Here is a 17,654-nt window from a genome sequence, read left to right as displayed (position 1 = left end):
ACCACCAAGTAGGCCATTCAGATTATTAATCCATTTGGATTAATCCACTGATGAGGTTATATCCATTACCATTGACTGAAAGTCCCACCTCTGAACCTTGTTGCACTGAGACCCATCCTTCCAATACATGTGCTTTCTGGAGAATATTAAAAATCCAAAACATAATACTCTTGCATCAATGGATCAACAGACTAGGTTTAAAGTCAGAAGACAAAGATTTAAACTCTTATTTGAACTTGGCATAACATGGGTGAAGTTTGTGGTTTGAGGTATTCAATTTTCTAGTCCATAAGATAAAAGTTTTTAGGTTCTTGAATTTGAGATTATCCATTTTATGACTACTGTACATAAGGTACTCACTGAGTGTTGAGCTCAACATTAGACACCAGCAAATGACTTATAGAAAGAGGGCAGGAAAGCCCATTGGTTACCATGTTGTAGTCTCTTTCAAAATAAATACTCTTTTTGATGCTAAGCTCACTGCATTATTATTGCCCTTGAAGCCACGTAGGACTCAACTTGGAAAGCATATTGGTTCTCTCATGCTTTCTACAGGAAAAGCACATATGTTATTGGAACCCAGATTTTATTTTTAAAATCCATCAATAATTATAGTCCCTGCAGTGGCTTGTGATTCCTCACACCTTTACTTACTGGCTCCATCACTTTGTCATCTCAAATATGTTATTATTTTGTGCACAAAAATCAATAAGACTTAAAGGATTTCTCTTAATGGTTTTTTACTTTAGTCCAGACATGGCAGCTTGGATATTTGGGATGTGCCCACAGGACGTTTTATTTGCAAATACTATCACTTTTATCTTCTTTTCATTTCCCCAAAAGTGCTTAGATATTTTGGCTTTAGCTGTGTGCACAGATGTTATCTATGATGCCGCTGCCATGCCACTCCCAGATATTGTTTTGGAATTTAGTGTATTTGTCATAACAAGGACTTAGCTGCCTGTCACAGCATTCAATATCCATCTCATTCCAGTAAGATTTAATATCACAGCAAGCTATGGGGCAAGTCACAGGAGAATCTTTGAGGTGAACAAGGTATGACCAATGTCCCAAAAGAGGAGTAACCATGCCTTAGAAAAGACAAACATAGATAAATAACAACAGCGATTTAATAACAGAATGCCCAACAACTTCCCAGGTTAATGGAAGCAGCCAACTTCAAGATCCAAACCAGCTCTTTGGCATACACAGTGCAGAATCCACTGCTAATTCTGCTTCTTTGGGTTACTTTCCTCATTGATAAACTATTACATTTGTTCATTCTTAATTTGCTCACTAAGAACTTATCACTAACACAGTGGTGAGATGAAGGTATGTATGATGGGTTGATTGGAATTAGAGATCTCTCTGGTGAGCAACGGAACTCCAGCAAGATGATGAAAGAAACAGAAACCAAAGTCTTTGCTTTTAAACAATCAGTTGAAATAAAAAAAAAAATAGACTTTAGAATTGGTGTTCCTCTGAGGGTCACACACTGTAATGCCTGCAGTGGACAGGAATGGTCCTTAAGGGTGAGAAGCCCATGGCAGACAATCAAGGTGAACCAATGTGGTGATCCCAAAGGGAAGACCCTGGAGCTCTGGCAACTGTCTGAAATGTAGAAAGGGCCCACAGCACAGTGATTCCTGTTTCTTTGGTTTTGTTGTTGTTCTGTTTTGTTTTATTTCGGTTTTTGTCTTTTTGTTGTTGTTGTTTTTCAAAAAAAAAAAAAAAAAGAAATTCAGAAATCAAGACTCTTATGGGAAGTTTCCCAATTTTGAAATGTCAGCAAACAATTAACTGATAAAAATACCAGTAAATAAGTCCCATAGCTCATGCCTAATTAAATATATATCTGAGATAAAATTTTCCAGAGCTTTGTCTGATACACACTTGAATTGGACTTTCAAGCAAGTTCTAGCGAAGCAACGTTCAAGCAGAAAGGAAACCAAGGGTGGTGCCTGAGAAGTAGGAGTCTCTTCAGTCTAAATCCCTGAAAATCACCAGGAAAGCTTCAATATTCTTCTAGTCACAGAATAATTCTACACTAGTAGCTGCTTGTCATACTTTAAATGCACTGCCTATCACAGATAATCAAAGGTATTGAAGGAACAATTGTGTTTTTCTTCTGAATGTTCTGGGAGAAATGCTAATGACGACTCCCCCACCACAGATACACAAGCATATAGGATAATAGAGCTATAATTGTTTTCATATTTGTCTAACCCAGCTCATTATTTAACTGTTGAAACCTAGTTTCAGAGAGGTTAATTAAGAGATTTGCCTTGAGTAACAAACCTTTTATTTACAAAGCTAGTGCAATAACCCACATTTCTCCTCTTTTTTTGGACACAAGTCTATAGCTTCTGAATTCAGATTTATTTTTAAACTATGCATTTTCCCAAATCAGAAGTCAAAAAGGCGATCCTCTTTCTGTTATTAAAACTGCAGAATCATTTGTCTCAGTCTTCAAGGGGTTTGCAGCATGGACGGAGGCGGGGAGTATGGGGAACAACATGATTTAGAGCTTTTGCTGTAGCCTTTGATCACCAACACACTTTGCCCTGCTGTGAATTCCACAGATGGAGTTTTCTGGGGAACTGTATAACTCTCTTGCTCATGTAGTTCAAATAAATCTCTTCTAAACCTGGTTATTTTGCTCCTCTGCCCAGTTCTTTATTAACTACAGGTTGCATGGCCAGTTTGGGAGCTTTAGCTCCAGCTGTTTTGTTCATGGTACTTTACTGCCCTCTACAGGTGATACTGTCCAAGCCCCTCCAGCTCTCTCCTGGTGAAGTTTAGTTCTAAGGTGCTCAGCTGAGTCTTGGATTCCAAGACACACAAGTAAAGGGCAGTAACAAACCAAAACAAACAAACAAACAAACAAAACAACATTCAGGAATTCATTTAAGCAAACATCGTTCACAATTTTCTCTGTTTATTCTTTTTTATCTCTAGCAAAACAAGGACTATTATGTGTGTGTGTGTGTGTGTGTGTGTGTGTGTGTGTGTGTGTGTGTATTGGGGCCATCAGATCTGTGGGTTCATGGTTATGAGAGGGAGGAGAAATCAAACAAAGCAAAAGGCCCAATTAATTATTCCCATTGATCTTTTGCAATTAAGGAGGAAAAATTATCTGGTTTATTTCGGGTATAGGTGGGTCTCAGCCTCTGCCTTCATTTCCTATGCAGTTAATGTGATTTATACTGTCTTCAAATATTAAACAGTGACTCTTTATTTTGGAGCTGGTATAATCTGTCTGTTTTGTCTACCTTTTAAAATAGTGGTTCATACGTAGTCAAATGTACCCTTTCTTGTTTTCCATTTATATTAAGTTGAAGGGACATTGTGATTTTATCTGTATTTATAATATAGAGAGACATATGCTGGAAAATATATGAACAGGAAATTTGAAGAAAAAAAAAGGATATATCTGTTAACATAACCCGGGTCTTTGTAGTTTCTAGGTTATTAATGTGCCTCAAAAATCTGTAGGAGCTGCATATATATTAAAGCAATTTTCTACTATGTATGTAACATCCTCTAGTTCTGGATTCAACTAATTTTGAATAAGTAAGTAAAAGAAAACCAAATGTTCTTGCCCTTGTCTTCATGCCATGTGGAAAAACTACAGTTAAAAAAAAATGCTTTTAAGCCTAAATTAAGATCTGACTTATTCTAGGGAAAGATTATTCTCTTAAACCATGTAATTTAACTTTCTGCATGGATGTCACTAATCTAATTTTTCTCAAAAGATTTTACATAAGTCCTAGTATTTCAATATTATTAAAAAATGAAAGTATCTTACAATGATGTTATTTCCCTGCACATTCACAATACCTAATATTAATGAAGTTACAATTCAGAGGCATCTCAAAAGTAATCCACTATATTGTGGATTACATAAACACTCCCTTTACCGTTTTTGGTAGGTTGCCTGCCTATCTTTATCTATTTATATATCTACTCATCTGTTTATGTAATAGTTAAATAATTTGATTAGATTCTAGTGTGTCCCTTTTCAATCTGTGGCATTCAACAGATTTGATAAGTTAAAATGATCAAAATAAAATGTCTACTCCCATTTATTTTAAATCAATATAGTCAAATTTATTACAGAGACAGGAAAAATAAAATTTCTATTCCACAAGTGAAACACTTATCAAGTGACCATATTTGAGTTTCTTAATTTGACTTCACTGAAATTGTTTGTTTCCTTTAAATGAATCATATCTGTATTTCCTTCTACACAGCGGGGTTGGATTTGTCATTTCCACTTTCTCTCTTATTTTTAAACTCCCTTAGTGACCTATAATTCACATACTATACACTTCAGCCATGTAAAGTTGCATAATTCAATGTTTTTTTTGTATTTTCAAACAGTTGTGTAAGCATCACAAAAATCTCTTTAGAAAATTTTTGTCACCCCTAAAAGAAATCCAATACAAATTTGTAGCCATTTTTCCATTTTTCTTCTTTACCTCCAGGTCCCAGTATTAGGAAACCACTAGTCTATTTTCTATCCCTATAGAGATGCCTTTTCTGAACATTTCTTAAAATAAATACTATCATATGACAGGTGATATGTTGTTACAATCTTATTTTATTTAACATAGTATCTTTAAATTTCACCCATGTCATAGCATGTATCAATAGCTCACTGTTTTTATGGTTGAAAAAATTTTATTGTATGTAGATATTACATTTTATTTATCCATTTCATTTGATAGGAATTTGACATTTTTTGATGACTTGGAATCTTGTTGCCATGAACGTTCATATTTGAGTTTTCCATTTCTCTTGGATGTACACCTAAGAGTGGAATCACTTAATCATATGATAACTCTGAGTTTGTTCTTTTAGGGCAATGCTAACTGTTTTCCAAAGCAACTCCACCATTTTACCCTTCCTACCAGTGACATAAGAGCATTCGGACTTCTAGTTTTTCCAGTATTGTTGTTGCAAATCCTTTTTATGATAAGCATCCTGGTGGGTATGAGATGGTATCTCATGGTGATTTGGGCTTGATTTGCATTTCTCTTGTGGCTAATGAAGCAAGGAATCTTTCCATATGCTATTGACCATTTGTGTGACTTCTTTGGAGAATTGACGACTCAGTTCTTTGGCAAAAGATTAATTGGGTCATGAAGCTCTTAAATATCAAGTTATAAAAGTACTTTGCATAGCTTGAATACTGATTACCTACCAAACATGACTTGTAAGCGTTTTTTTCCAATTCCATGGGCTTATCTTTTACTTTCTTGACAAAATCATTTGCAGTGCAAATGGTTTTAGTTTTCATGAAGCTCAAATTATCTGTTGTGTGTGCTTGTGTGTGTGTGGGGGGGGGGTTTATAGAAGACAGTATTTACACCAAGATCATGAAGATCAACTCCTCTATTTTCTTCTAAATTTAATTTTAGCACTTACATTTATTTAGGTCTATGATCTACTGTGATTTTTGTGTCAGTGTAAGAAAAAATTATAATTCTATTCTATTGTATGTGATTATTCAGTTGTATAGATCATTTTTTGAAAAGACTGTATCATCCCCAATTAATTCTTGTGATACCCTTGTTGAAAACTAATTGATTAAAATATAAGGATACATTTTGGATGTTCAAGTCATTTGCCTTGATCTCTGTGTCCATTCTTATGTCAGTACCACATAGACTTTATTAGAATAGCTTTATGAGTAAACTCTGAAATTCGGAAGTGAGAGTTCTCCAATTGTTCTTTTTCAAGAGTCAAGTGTATTTTTTTTTTTTTTTACTGGACAGTTTCACTGGTAATATTTCTTTATCTCCAAAGTGAATGCTGTGGAGGAGATTTCTTATGCATTGAAATTTACCTTGGAAATAGCACTTTTTTTTTCTTTTGGTTGAAGCAAATGACGTGGTTATGATATTATGTCTCTCAAATTTTACTATGCAATTTGAAACAAACATGAAGAATATTAAAATGATTTTTATTTTTAAACTTGTGTTAGTTTTATTTCCAGAAACTTTTTAGGGCAGGCCCACATTGTGTGGGCTTCTCTAGTACATCCAGGCAAAGAACCAGGATTGTAGCTATAAGCTTTGGGCTGGACCACATCACTTATCACAGGTTGCAAGTCTGAGGCCCTGTATTTGAGAGGAAAGAGTGAAAAAGGTGAGTTGGAATACAAAGAAGTAGGTATGTAATAGAAAAGAAAAACATGCAAACTAAAATAAGTCTACTCCATATTTGGAGCTATTATGTTTTCAGAAAAGCATTAACTCTATGATTTGAAAAATATATAGGTTTTGGTGAAAACCCTATTTTATTTGTAGAAAACAGAAAGCTAGGGATTTGAATAGAATCTGGAATAATGACATTACTTTCCAAAGGAGAATTTTCATTATGTGCTTCAAAGTGCTAATCTTGAAGATTAGCAAAAAGCCCAGACAAGATAACCAAAATTGTTCAGAGAATGATTATCCATGAGAGTAGTAAAACCAAGATACCCTAGTTCCAAAGTCAGACTCCAATCAAGAGTTTAAACAAGATTTTAGAGAATAGAAAGGAATAATAGGAGACATTACAACCTGGTATATCTTTGACATTCTTAAATTCCCTGTGTTTACAGCAGTACTGAATGGATGCTCATGTATCTGTTTCCTGGGGAGAGAGAGTGTCTGCTTAAGAGCACAAATTAAGACTTTACTCCAATCAATTTCGGACTGTGCGCTGGAGTTAGAACAGACACTTGTGTAAGCATGAACCATGTCTATGTGGTGAGAATGATCCTTCTAAGGCTGCTCTGCAGAGTTTGAGTCATGAAGAAGCACGAAAAATAGCTTCAATAAGTAAAAGTAAAGAGAGGGGCTGGGGATGTGGCTCAAGTGGTAGCGCGCTCGCCTAGCATGCGTGCGGCCCGGGTTCGATCCTCAGCAGCACCACATACCAACAAAGATGTTGTGTCCGCCGAGAACTAAGAAAAAATAAATAAATGTTAAAATTCTCTCTCTCTCTCTCTCTCTCTCTGTCCCCCCCCTCACTCTCTCTTTAAAAAAAAAAAAAAAAGTAAAGAGAGAGGAAACGAAGGCAGGCCTTCACCAGTAAGCCTACTCATTAAGATCAATATGCCCAATACTTCTGTTCCTCATATTCAAATCTTTTGAGTTGATGTAAATACTCTGCTTCCCGGAGATTAGCGGAAAAGAAAATAACAAGAATATAAAATACTTAATTAAGACTCTTTGACAAACTAGTTCAATAAAAATGACTAGATTTCTTTTCCAGGTATTCATTCTCCATGTATTGTTGCTTTTTGAAAGAACAGCAGGGAAGGCATATTTTATTTGCCTGAAGTCTCTGCGTACAGCAGCTTCCCCTTTGCAAGCCTGAAAAGATCTCTGAGAAGATTTGTAAAGCAGGGTGTAGCAAAGGCTACCATTTTCATTGTCTCTCAAAATTCTCTTCCAGGGGAATTTTGTCACTTCATATTTTCCTAAGTACGGCTCATGAAGCAGCCCTTCAGGAGAATGGAAAAGATGTGAAATAAACTTCAGTGATCAGACTAACATATAACCAGGAAATATGTTTTAGAAAGTACAGAATCACTAGCCTTCACCTCAGTGCTCTGTCTGCCTTTGTACCAAGTGCTTAGATTTTTGAAATGTAGAGCAAAGGAAGCCTCATGACTTGGTAGCATCTTTCCAATTTTTGTTCTTTTTTGAATCTTTTGATATCCCTCTACATTGTATGTTTGCCGTTGATTGTGGTCTGAGGAATGCTTCTACCCCCTCCTACTGAGTCTTCTCAAATCTAATTTCTAGTCTCCTGAATTCCACCATTCATTTCTACTTCTGCCCCTCAATTCTACATTTAGGGTACCTGTCTCGTCATATTAATCTAGATGAGCTGTTTCTTTCTTTTGACCCATGTTCCCTCCAATATTTCTTGATTGTCCCTTGCATAAAATTTCTTTTTAATGAGGTAGAATCGATTCTTTTTGTCAAAGATCCTTCCAGTGTGTATGGCAGGGGAAAGAGGTATACTAGATGTTAGGGAGAAACTACAACCCATAACCTACTTCTATAATCAAGAGGAACAATGAAATATATTAAAAAATGTAAATAAGAATAACAGCAAATGAGATGGTCATCATTACCCTAGGAACATGTATGATGAGACAAATAACTCTACTTTGTGTACAAGCAGAGAAAAGAAAAATTATGCTCCATTTGCATACTATGATTAGAAATGCATTCTGCTGTCATATACAACTAATCTGAACAAATAAGTACATTGATTTAAAGAAGAATAATAGGAAATAGGTGTGGGAGGTCATCCTCGCAAGTGATTTGAGTTACCTCCCTGGCTGGGTGAGAGGCGCTTAGACACAGCTGTGTCAAAGCTTTCCCCACCCTTCTCCAGGTCCCAGGGCTTGTCTGTACAGAGGCGTGTCTGGCCACTGCCCCAAGACCCAATCATAGCCCCTGACCTTGGGATGCTTCCCCCCTTAACCTTCATTGGATGGGATTTTCCCTTGAATTTTTTGTTCCCCAATAAAAGCCCACTCCCTGGCGTGATCTCTCTCGTGCTAGCCTCTTCTGTAAACCTCGCCACTGCATTAGGTGGCTGGAGGCGGGAGCTAGGAGAAGCTGTCCTGAAGCTGTGTTAAAGGTAATGAGAGTCTTGTCTCTTTAACTTAAAACTTCCTAGCAATTACTTATGAATCGAATCTTCTTTCACGAAGCCAGCGCTGGTCTCGTGGCAGAAATAGGGACAGTTATATATTTATGTAAAGTGGTAGAATCTGATGGTCACTTATCCCATTTCAAGGATCCTTTTCTTCTAATGAAGCAAAATATTCATTTTGTTCGGGTTGGCAGTGGGCCTTTACAAGGGTTCGATTCCTCAGACTTCCTTGTGGCTATGTGTGGCCGTGTGATGTACTTCTGCCAATGGGTTGTTAAGAAAGTAGATCCCTTTGACATGCTACCATTCATTCTTTTCTTCCATCCCCCCTCCTTTTGGTAGGGAAGATATAATTCCCAGGATTAGGGAAATTATCTGTGACCTTGAGGAAGAAATCACAGACTATTTTTAGCTGAAATAAAACTACCCAGACTACCAACTTCACAAATCTTTGCAATAAATGGCATTGCTTGTGTAGACGGTTGAGTTTTTGGAGACATCTAAATGCAAACCCATTATATTTGTATGTGAGTATATATGTACCTGTACTATAAATTATATTGCAAGCTACACTCCCAACACAAGAAATAATCTTTTAAAGTGCAATATGTATGTTTCATAGATAGATATACAGTTGCATGTCCTTTAATCATGAAGATACATTCAGAGAGACACATTTTTTAGGGATTTCCATGTTCTGTGGACATCCTAGAGTGTTCTTACACAAAATGAGATGGCCTTAGCAGCATGAAGAAATACAAGCTTATGGGACTATCATTGTGTATCTTATCTGTCATTGATCAAAATGTCATTATATGGGCATGACTGTACTGACATTTATTTAACCCGTGACCCACTGCAAATATTTCTACTACATCTTCTCAAACAAGAGCAATATTATTCCCAGAAAGGGGGGAAATGCTGTGAGGGGAACATTTTTTTTGTTGTCACAAAGATTGGTATATGGCATTTCTGGAATTTGATGGGTTAAAAAAAAAAGTAATGTTAAATTTACTGTAATGCCTAGGCACACATATGAAGAATTTTCCACCAAAAGTGCCATGACTGTCCTGTTGAGAATCATCAATTTAGGTGGTTTACACTTTTTTATTTAATATTATGAAAAAAATATTTTAAGGTTGCAATTAAATTTTGTGTACTAGCAACTAATGATCATCTTAGTAGAAATTGCTTTAGAAATCAAAATACTGGTTTTAAATTCAGGAATATTAAGTTTTTTTAAGATCTGTGTACAAAAGATTAAATACTATGTATTTTTTCTCTTAGAAATAATGAGGTCACTGAGATAATAACAAATAACAAATATTTGAGTAGACCTTTGCAGATAAAATATCTCCAAGAGGTACTTTTTAAATTTAAATTTCAAAGATGAGGGAATGAGATATCATGTATTCTTTGTCCTAATAAAGAAGGAAGGATGAGCCTTCTTAGGAATCCCTGCTGCAAAATGAGCTCAGACATTCTGCAGTTTTCTCCATCACATAAAGTTGTCCTATTAAGTGTTTAATAAATTGCAGTTATTTTGTTCAGTATGATTCTGTTTCTGAAAAGACATGTATATTACATAAAAATTTAGAAATTAGGAACAGCCTTAACCAAAATAAAATAACTATATTCTATATTTCAAATCTACTAACATTTTTGGTGCTCTGCATGTGTGTGAATAAGTCTGTGCATTTGTGTATATTCTTTGATAGAAGGCAGATAATAAAGTACATACTATAATATATGAAATAGTTATCCTTTATTTCCATGGCCCATCTTATGTCATGGCAGACAAAAAAATCTCAGTATAGCCCTGAATACTGTGTCTTAAGGAGGCATGTCAGGATTGCTTTAGACTGTAACTTTGTCCATCTGTATGACATAGGCCTTCCCAAGTACTAAACGGGAGTTTTTAATGGTACTACAAGATATTAATTCACTTTTAAGGATAAAAGCAAGTTCAGAAAAGGCAAATGATTTTTTCCCAGGTTGCATAATCAATACATTCCAGAAATAAGAACTGAGTCTAGTTTGTTTTCACGTTTGAGTTTCAGTACTCCTCTAGCCTCTGATTTCCAGGTTAGATGACATTAAAAAGTAAAATAAAACTTACATTCATGAAGTTAAGAAGACTGTAATAAAAATAAATATATGTGTATTTTTTTTTAAAAAAAGGATTAAACTAATCTGCTATTGGTCACATCAAATTTAACAGCCTCCTTTTGGAGGAGTACATACTCTAGTTGCTTGGTTACAGTAAAACTCTGTGAGTATTTGCCTAAAACCACACATATCCCTGAGTGACCATATCACGTGTAGGTGGGATGAAGCCTGACTTTCAGACAGCATATTATATTGTGAGAGAATACTGTAATGACAAAGGTAATAGACAAACTATCTCTCAGTATTGCCCAGAGTTGGGGAAAGAAAGACTAATTGTGTCTTTAGAAGGGATACTGTGATGTTGTGGTTTACTGGGATACAAAATTAGGAGCCCTAACATGATGTTCCTGTAAATCATTGGTCTCCTTGCTGGTATTATCTTTCAGTTTTCCACTTATAATTTTTGAAATTATTGTACTGTTTTCATCGTTTTTATAGCTGACTGTAAATGACCCAACTGCTGACGTAAAAGACAGGAATAGGGTGTAAATCTATCTCTTTCCCCAGACCACTCCTCAGCGATCTAAATACTTCTACTCTGACTTCTTACCATAATTTTTTCAGTCTTGAATTTTATTCCTGGATGTTATAGCTGACTTGTTTTTCAGCATCTTGATCTCTCAAACACAAATTTAAAGTAAGTGTATCTTATTGTTACATCTTACACAGGAATAGTGGGAAAAATACTAAAGAGGGTTAATAAAACAGAAGTTGCCTCTATCTACTATAGTAAAATAAAAAGGAATCAAAATTCAGACCTTTTCAGAGGAAATAGTTCAACTTCAAAAGTTTGTAGGAAGTACATGAGGTACCGCTATTTAACTAGAGGTTGGAAAAGATACATAGCATTCATGTTTACCCTCAATAAGTTTTTGGGCTCAATTGAGAGGGGACAAAAAATAAGTTACAAGGGTCATACTTAATGATAACATCTCAAGTGTGAAATCAGTGATAAAGATATGCTGTGAGATGTGTTTGAAGGGGCAAGCCCTGAAGTTTGGAAAGGCACATTGCTTGAGTAGGTCTTAAAACTGGCTTGTATACCACACATCCCGTAGCCACACTCTCCAAAATTAAAACAATCCTACATCAGAAATTTTATCCCCTTTTGTTGTTGCTGCTGCTGTTGACAAAAAGAAAGATAATATTCCCCCTGGGGCTGCTTTGTTCTTAAGTCACCAACTCTGCTGAACACTGAACTTTTCCCTCTGTGGCTCTCCTGGATGGCTGTGGTTGGTGAAATCACACATGGATACCTGCATGAGGAGATCTATGCAGAGCCTCCCTCCACCCCTGAAGGTAGATGAACACTGCTTGGGGATGGGAGGGTGGTTCTCCTGCCACTCACTGGTTCATGTTTTTGTGTGGTAGTCTTGAGGACAATTTTCCTGACCCTCCAGCCTTTGAGTTTTGTGGTTCTCAGAGCCTGAGTCCTTGGCTTTGAGAGTTTATCAATAATCACTAGGCCACTCCTCTTCCCAGGTTAAAGAGTATCCAAGTCATAAGATTTCTGTTAGAAATGCTCTGGGAAGGAAGAATCAATGTCTATTCAATAAATATCAACTCTAATTTCTCACTCTATGTAGTTCTGAAAACCCATATTTTAATAAGGTTACAAATTATGAAGGATATTCCTAAGAGCCCTTGTACTGAAGTCCATTCACATATAAGAAGAGTGTTGCTCTAATTGTAATCTTGTTAGCCTTACCATTTTGTACAGGACCCTAGAACAATTTGATTTGGACAGACATGTGATTTTCTTTGTCCAATAAAGTAAAACTAAAGCTCTCTTTAGCTTTAAACAGCTTGAATTGACTATTGGGTATCTGTTTTAGTTAGCTTTGCTTTACCCACAACCAAAATACCGGAGAAGGACTGTGTAGAGGAGGAAAAGCTTATTTGATTCTCACAGTTACAGAAGTCTCAATCCATAAATGATGGACTCCATTGCTCTGAGCTCAAGGTAAAGCAGATCATCATGAGGGATGGGTGGTGGAGGGGAACTGCTCTACTCATGGCAGCAAGAAAGCAGAGGGGGAAGAAAGAAAGGGCCACAGGGATGATGCACCCTTTCAAGGCACACCCTCAGTAACCCCTGTCCTCTAATCATGCTCACCTTCTGACTACTATTGTCATTTCACCTCTGAATATACTTTCATCAACAGAGGAGCTTTGGGGGAGATACCTCTTATCTAAACCATAACATTCTGCCCCTGGCCCCTAAAACTCATATCCACCTCCTAGTCAAATGCACTTAATTCTCTCTAAGCTGCCATAGTTCTCAGAGTTCCAGCGTTGCCCAAAAGTCCATGTCCAAAGATTCTTCTGAGACGCAAGGCAAACTCTTTTCTCTGAGCCCCTGTAAAAATCAAAAGCAACTTGCATATCCAGTATACAGTGGTACAGAATAAACATTACCATTTCTAAAAGTGGAATAGGTGCATAGTAATAAGGTATGGGGGTTAAAGCAAGCCCCAAATCCAACTGAACAAACAGATCCCATAATTTCAAGAAAGCCTAAAGTCCACCTGAACAAACAGGTCCCAAAATTCAATTCATAATTCCATGTAGAGCATCTTATACAGATGGCTGTAAGAGATTATTCCCAAAGAGGTTGGGCAGTTCTGCCCTTTACATTACAGTGCATGTAGGCTCTCTTTTAGCCTATCTCTCTCCAGAGCTGGCAGCTTTTCTCAGCAGACAATCCATGCTACTGGAATTTCTTAATTCTGGGGTCTCCATTCCAGCTTTGACTGTGCCTTTATAGCTTCATGCATCACCTTCTCAGGGGCAGCCCATAGAGACTTTGATCCTGCTACACATTGTAAGATTCCCTGGCATTCATTTGAAGTCTCAGTGGAGGCTTCCATGACCCCTTTATGTGAGCTTTATGCATTCTTGCAGAACCAGCACCATGTGAATGTCACCCAGGTTGACTGACAGCTCCCATAATGATCGGACCCCTAAAATCATGGTAATAGTGACCTCTGAGTACTTGGGTGGCTGAGTAAGGTGAAGAAACTTCCTAGGCCTCCATATGCAAGCAGGTTACCCTCAATATCTTTCTCAAAAGAACTTTCCTTTTTACAACTTGAGACCAGCAATGGTTTTGGTCTTACAGATTCATGAGATGCCCTCAAGCCACTTTTCCTATCACCTCTGTCAAAGCACCTAGCATCTCTTTAGTGGTTGTAATTTCTTTAACAACCACATTTTCCTTTGCCCTAGTTTTATCAGCACTTTTCTGGTCTAATAGCAAAGTTCTGAAATTCTTCAGCTCTGCATTTTGCTCCTGATTTTCTCAGTAAGCCAGGATAAAAGCCTTCAGTAGTATTCACACTACTGACTGAAAGCTATGCTGCCTTGGAATTTCCTTTACCAGATTATTATTCGTCCATCATTTTTAAATTTTAACCTCACACAAAATTTCAGGACATTGAAAAAAATGTAGACAACCTCTTTGTCAGTATGTAGCATGAATGTCCTCTAGACCAGTTCCTTGTCAAGTCCTCATTTTTTTCTGAAATCTCATGAGCACAGTATATATTCCTATATGCACCCTGCTCAACTGAGCTCTCACCAGAATTGCCCGTAAAAGCTCTGCTTTCAACATTCTAAGGCTTTTCCGGCTTGCATTACCAAACATTTTTCAAATTCCTTCCACAACTTCCAAAGGCTTCTGAAATACCTGAGCAGTGTAGCCATAGCCATGACCCCACTTTAGATACCAGTTCAGTTTCTGTTTTAGTCCCCTTTGCTTCACTGTGACCAAAACACCTGACAAGAACAAGATAGAGGAAGAAATGTTTATTTGGGGCTCACAGTTTCAGAGGTCTCGGTCCATAGACAGCTGATGCCATTACTCTGGGCCAAAGGGGAGGCAGAATATTATGGAGAAGGGTGTGACCTTTTAGTATAATCTACTACCCTCCTGGCAGCAAGAAAGCAGAAGGGGAAGAAGGAGCACAGCCCCCAGTGGCCCACCAATGAAAGATTTAGATAATGTTTAAATAAAAAATGTGTTTGAAGATGCTTCTTTTATATTTAGCTCCGATCAATGTAAAAGTGCTAGTCTGCAATTGCGTTTTTCAGCTTGGAAGCCATCTTTATATTTTCAAAGCTTAGGTTTGCAGGATGTTAATGTGTAAGGAGGGAAGAGAACTGTGCGCTCTGGCACCATCACTACTACTCCTACACAGAGCATGTAAGGAAAAAGTTTGAAGTCAGCTGTGCACATCAGAGAACTAAATCACTTAACTGAAATAACAAAAGGAAAAAGGAAGAAAAGCCTAAGTCAGAGGAATTTTGACCAAGTTTGTCATTTGCTTTCCGAACAGCAACAAACTCTTGAGCTAGATATTTAGTATAATCTTCCAAAATAATCACTGTCCTGATATGTATCTCTCCAGAAGCTGACCCCAAGCAAGGATTTGAGTACAGAAAATTAATTTAAGAGGTGATACATGAGATGTGATTAGATGAGGCAGAGATTCTAAGGGCAGCGAAATAAAGGGTGCATTCCCAAGACAGTATATATTCTGAGCTAAAGGGATTCATTCTCAGGAGCACCGTAAGCTCCTGAGAGACACAGTAAAACTTCAATTGTCTCACTTGGGAACTGAGGATATTTGGTCATGAATGTATTCACTGCTCTTTGTCATTAGTTGAGAGTTAAAAGAATGCAGCATGGGAAGAATAATGCCATATACTGAGAACTTGAGCTTCAATACAACATTGTTCTATTCTACCAATTTACCTGAATGTATTTTTTTTTCTTTTTCTTTTTTCTTTTTTTTAGTACTGGGGATTGAACTCAAGGGCATTTGACCACTAAACCTCATCCCCAACCCTATTTTGTATTTTATTTAGAGACAGGGTCTCCCTGAGTTGCTTATTGCCTCCCAGTTGCTGAGGCTGGCTTTGAACTTGCTATCCTCCTGTCTCAGTCTCCCAAGCTGCTGGGATTACAGGTGTGCACCGTCTCACCTGGCTATTTCTGTTTTAAAATCACTGTCTGTTAATTTTAATTGAGTGTCATTTTAATGGGTGACATTTAGTTTGATTTTGCTTTTGATTTATCTTCTCATTATGAGTAATATTTTTCTGACTATGAATGTCTGGGGTATTTTTTGTTTTAATTTAATGCCAGACATTTTGGATCTTACCTTGTTAGAAACTAGAATTTTTTTTTTTAAATTCTCTTTATATTCCTGAGCTTTGTTCTGGGGCACAATTATGCTACTAGGAAACAGTTTGATTTTAATAGAAGAGAGGACTTGCTTTTAAGATTTGCTTGTATAGACCAGAGAGAGCTGTGCTTATTCTAGGGCTGTATTTCCCCTGCTACAGAGAAAATAACTATCTATGTGCTCTATCAATGAATTTCCCATGAATAATAGCTTTCCCAGTGTGCCCAGTAGAATGAACACATTTCTAGGTCCTGTATGAATGTCAAACCCTACTCCATCTGATCATTTCTGGTGGTTCTTTTCTCAGTCTGGCATAATTTTCTTACATAGAGTGCTAATCAGTCAAGTGGCAAACTGCACTTTTCTAGACATGTTTTTTTTTTTAATCTCTACATGGTATGGCTTGACACTCATTTATCAACTATCAAAATTTCTTATTGATGGATAATTCCTACAAAGCAAATTATGCAGGCATTGTATGAAAACAGCAACACTATTTCAGTATGTTATGGTATTTATAGTATAAAAATCATCCTATTTCTTAAAATTTTATTGCAATGATATATTCCTGGTTCCTCCATGAATTGCATACCTCATCTGCCCACCATCATATTTATCTATTATCTTTTATAAAAAAGACACCATATACCCCTTTTTAACTATTTTGTTCAGGTTTAAATGGAAAAATAATACTATGGAAAGTTTCAACTGCATTAAGTCTAGTAACACAACTCTTTGAAAGCTACTGGACACCTACTGTATTTCAGGAATTGTATAGGTTGAGTTAAATAAAGTAAAGATATATTTCTTTTTTTTTTTTTCTCAGCTAAAAATGCAAATGTTAGGGTCTGGCAAATGTCGGAGGAAGAGACCACCAAGAGACTCGTCTCAAGCAAAAGCAAAGGGGTTTATTGGGGGGAGGGGACCAGCATGCTGGGGCCCAGAGTTCTCCTGAGAGAAACTGGAGCCCTGAGTACAGCTTAAGCAGAGTTTTTATACAGTGTTTAAACAGGGAAGTTCATATGGCAGTTAGGGTGCGAGAGTGGGGTTGTTACAAAATGACCATTACAGAATAATCATGCGTTTTGTCAGGGGGTGTTGGGTCAGGGTACATTTTGACATAAGTAACTGTTCTTAACATAAGTTTCGGGTTCCAGGAAAACAGAACTTAAACTTACAGAAAAGCAAACTTAAACTTAACAGGAGAGAAAAACTTAAATTTAACCTTTACACAAACATGCCTCTTTGTAACAAATAACATTACAGATGTGTGAAATGTTCTTCTCTGTCAGCAACCTCCTCAGCTTCAGAGACCAAATATTTAATTATATACTTAATAATATATTTTGAGTTTTATCTATAACCACAACAAAATCCCTCAGAGCTCTTCAAACAGATTATGTCAGTTTTGAATGAGTACATTTGGATGTAACCACCTAAAATATTGCAGAAGTAGAAATACACATGTGATATTCCTGCTCATCTCATCTACCCTGTGAATGTGGTAGTTGGTAAGAAATTCTGCTTTGATTCAAATAAGGGTAATGTTATTTAAGAGAAGTCATTAAACGTTTAGCCACAAATATCTTAGAAACATAAATAAATAAATATACAACTAAGGAAAAAATC

Source organism: Ictidomys tridecemlineatus, chromosome 5, assembly GCF_052094955.1.
Source record: "Ictidomys tridecemlineatus isolate mIctTri1 chromosome 5, mIctTri1.hap1, whole genome shotgun sequence".
Taxonomy (NCBI): Eukaryota; Metazoa; Chordata; class Mammalia; order Rodentia; family Sciuridae; genus Ictidomys; species Ictidomys tridecemlineatus.
This window is presented reverse-complemented; position numbering follows the sequence as displayed.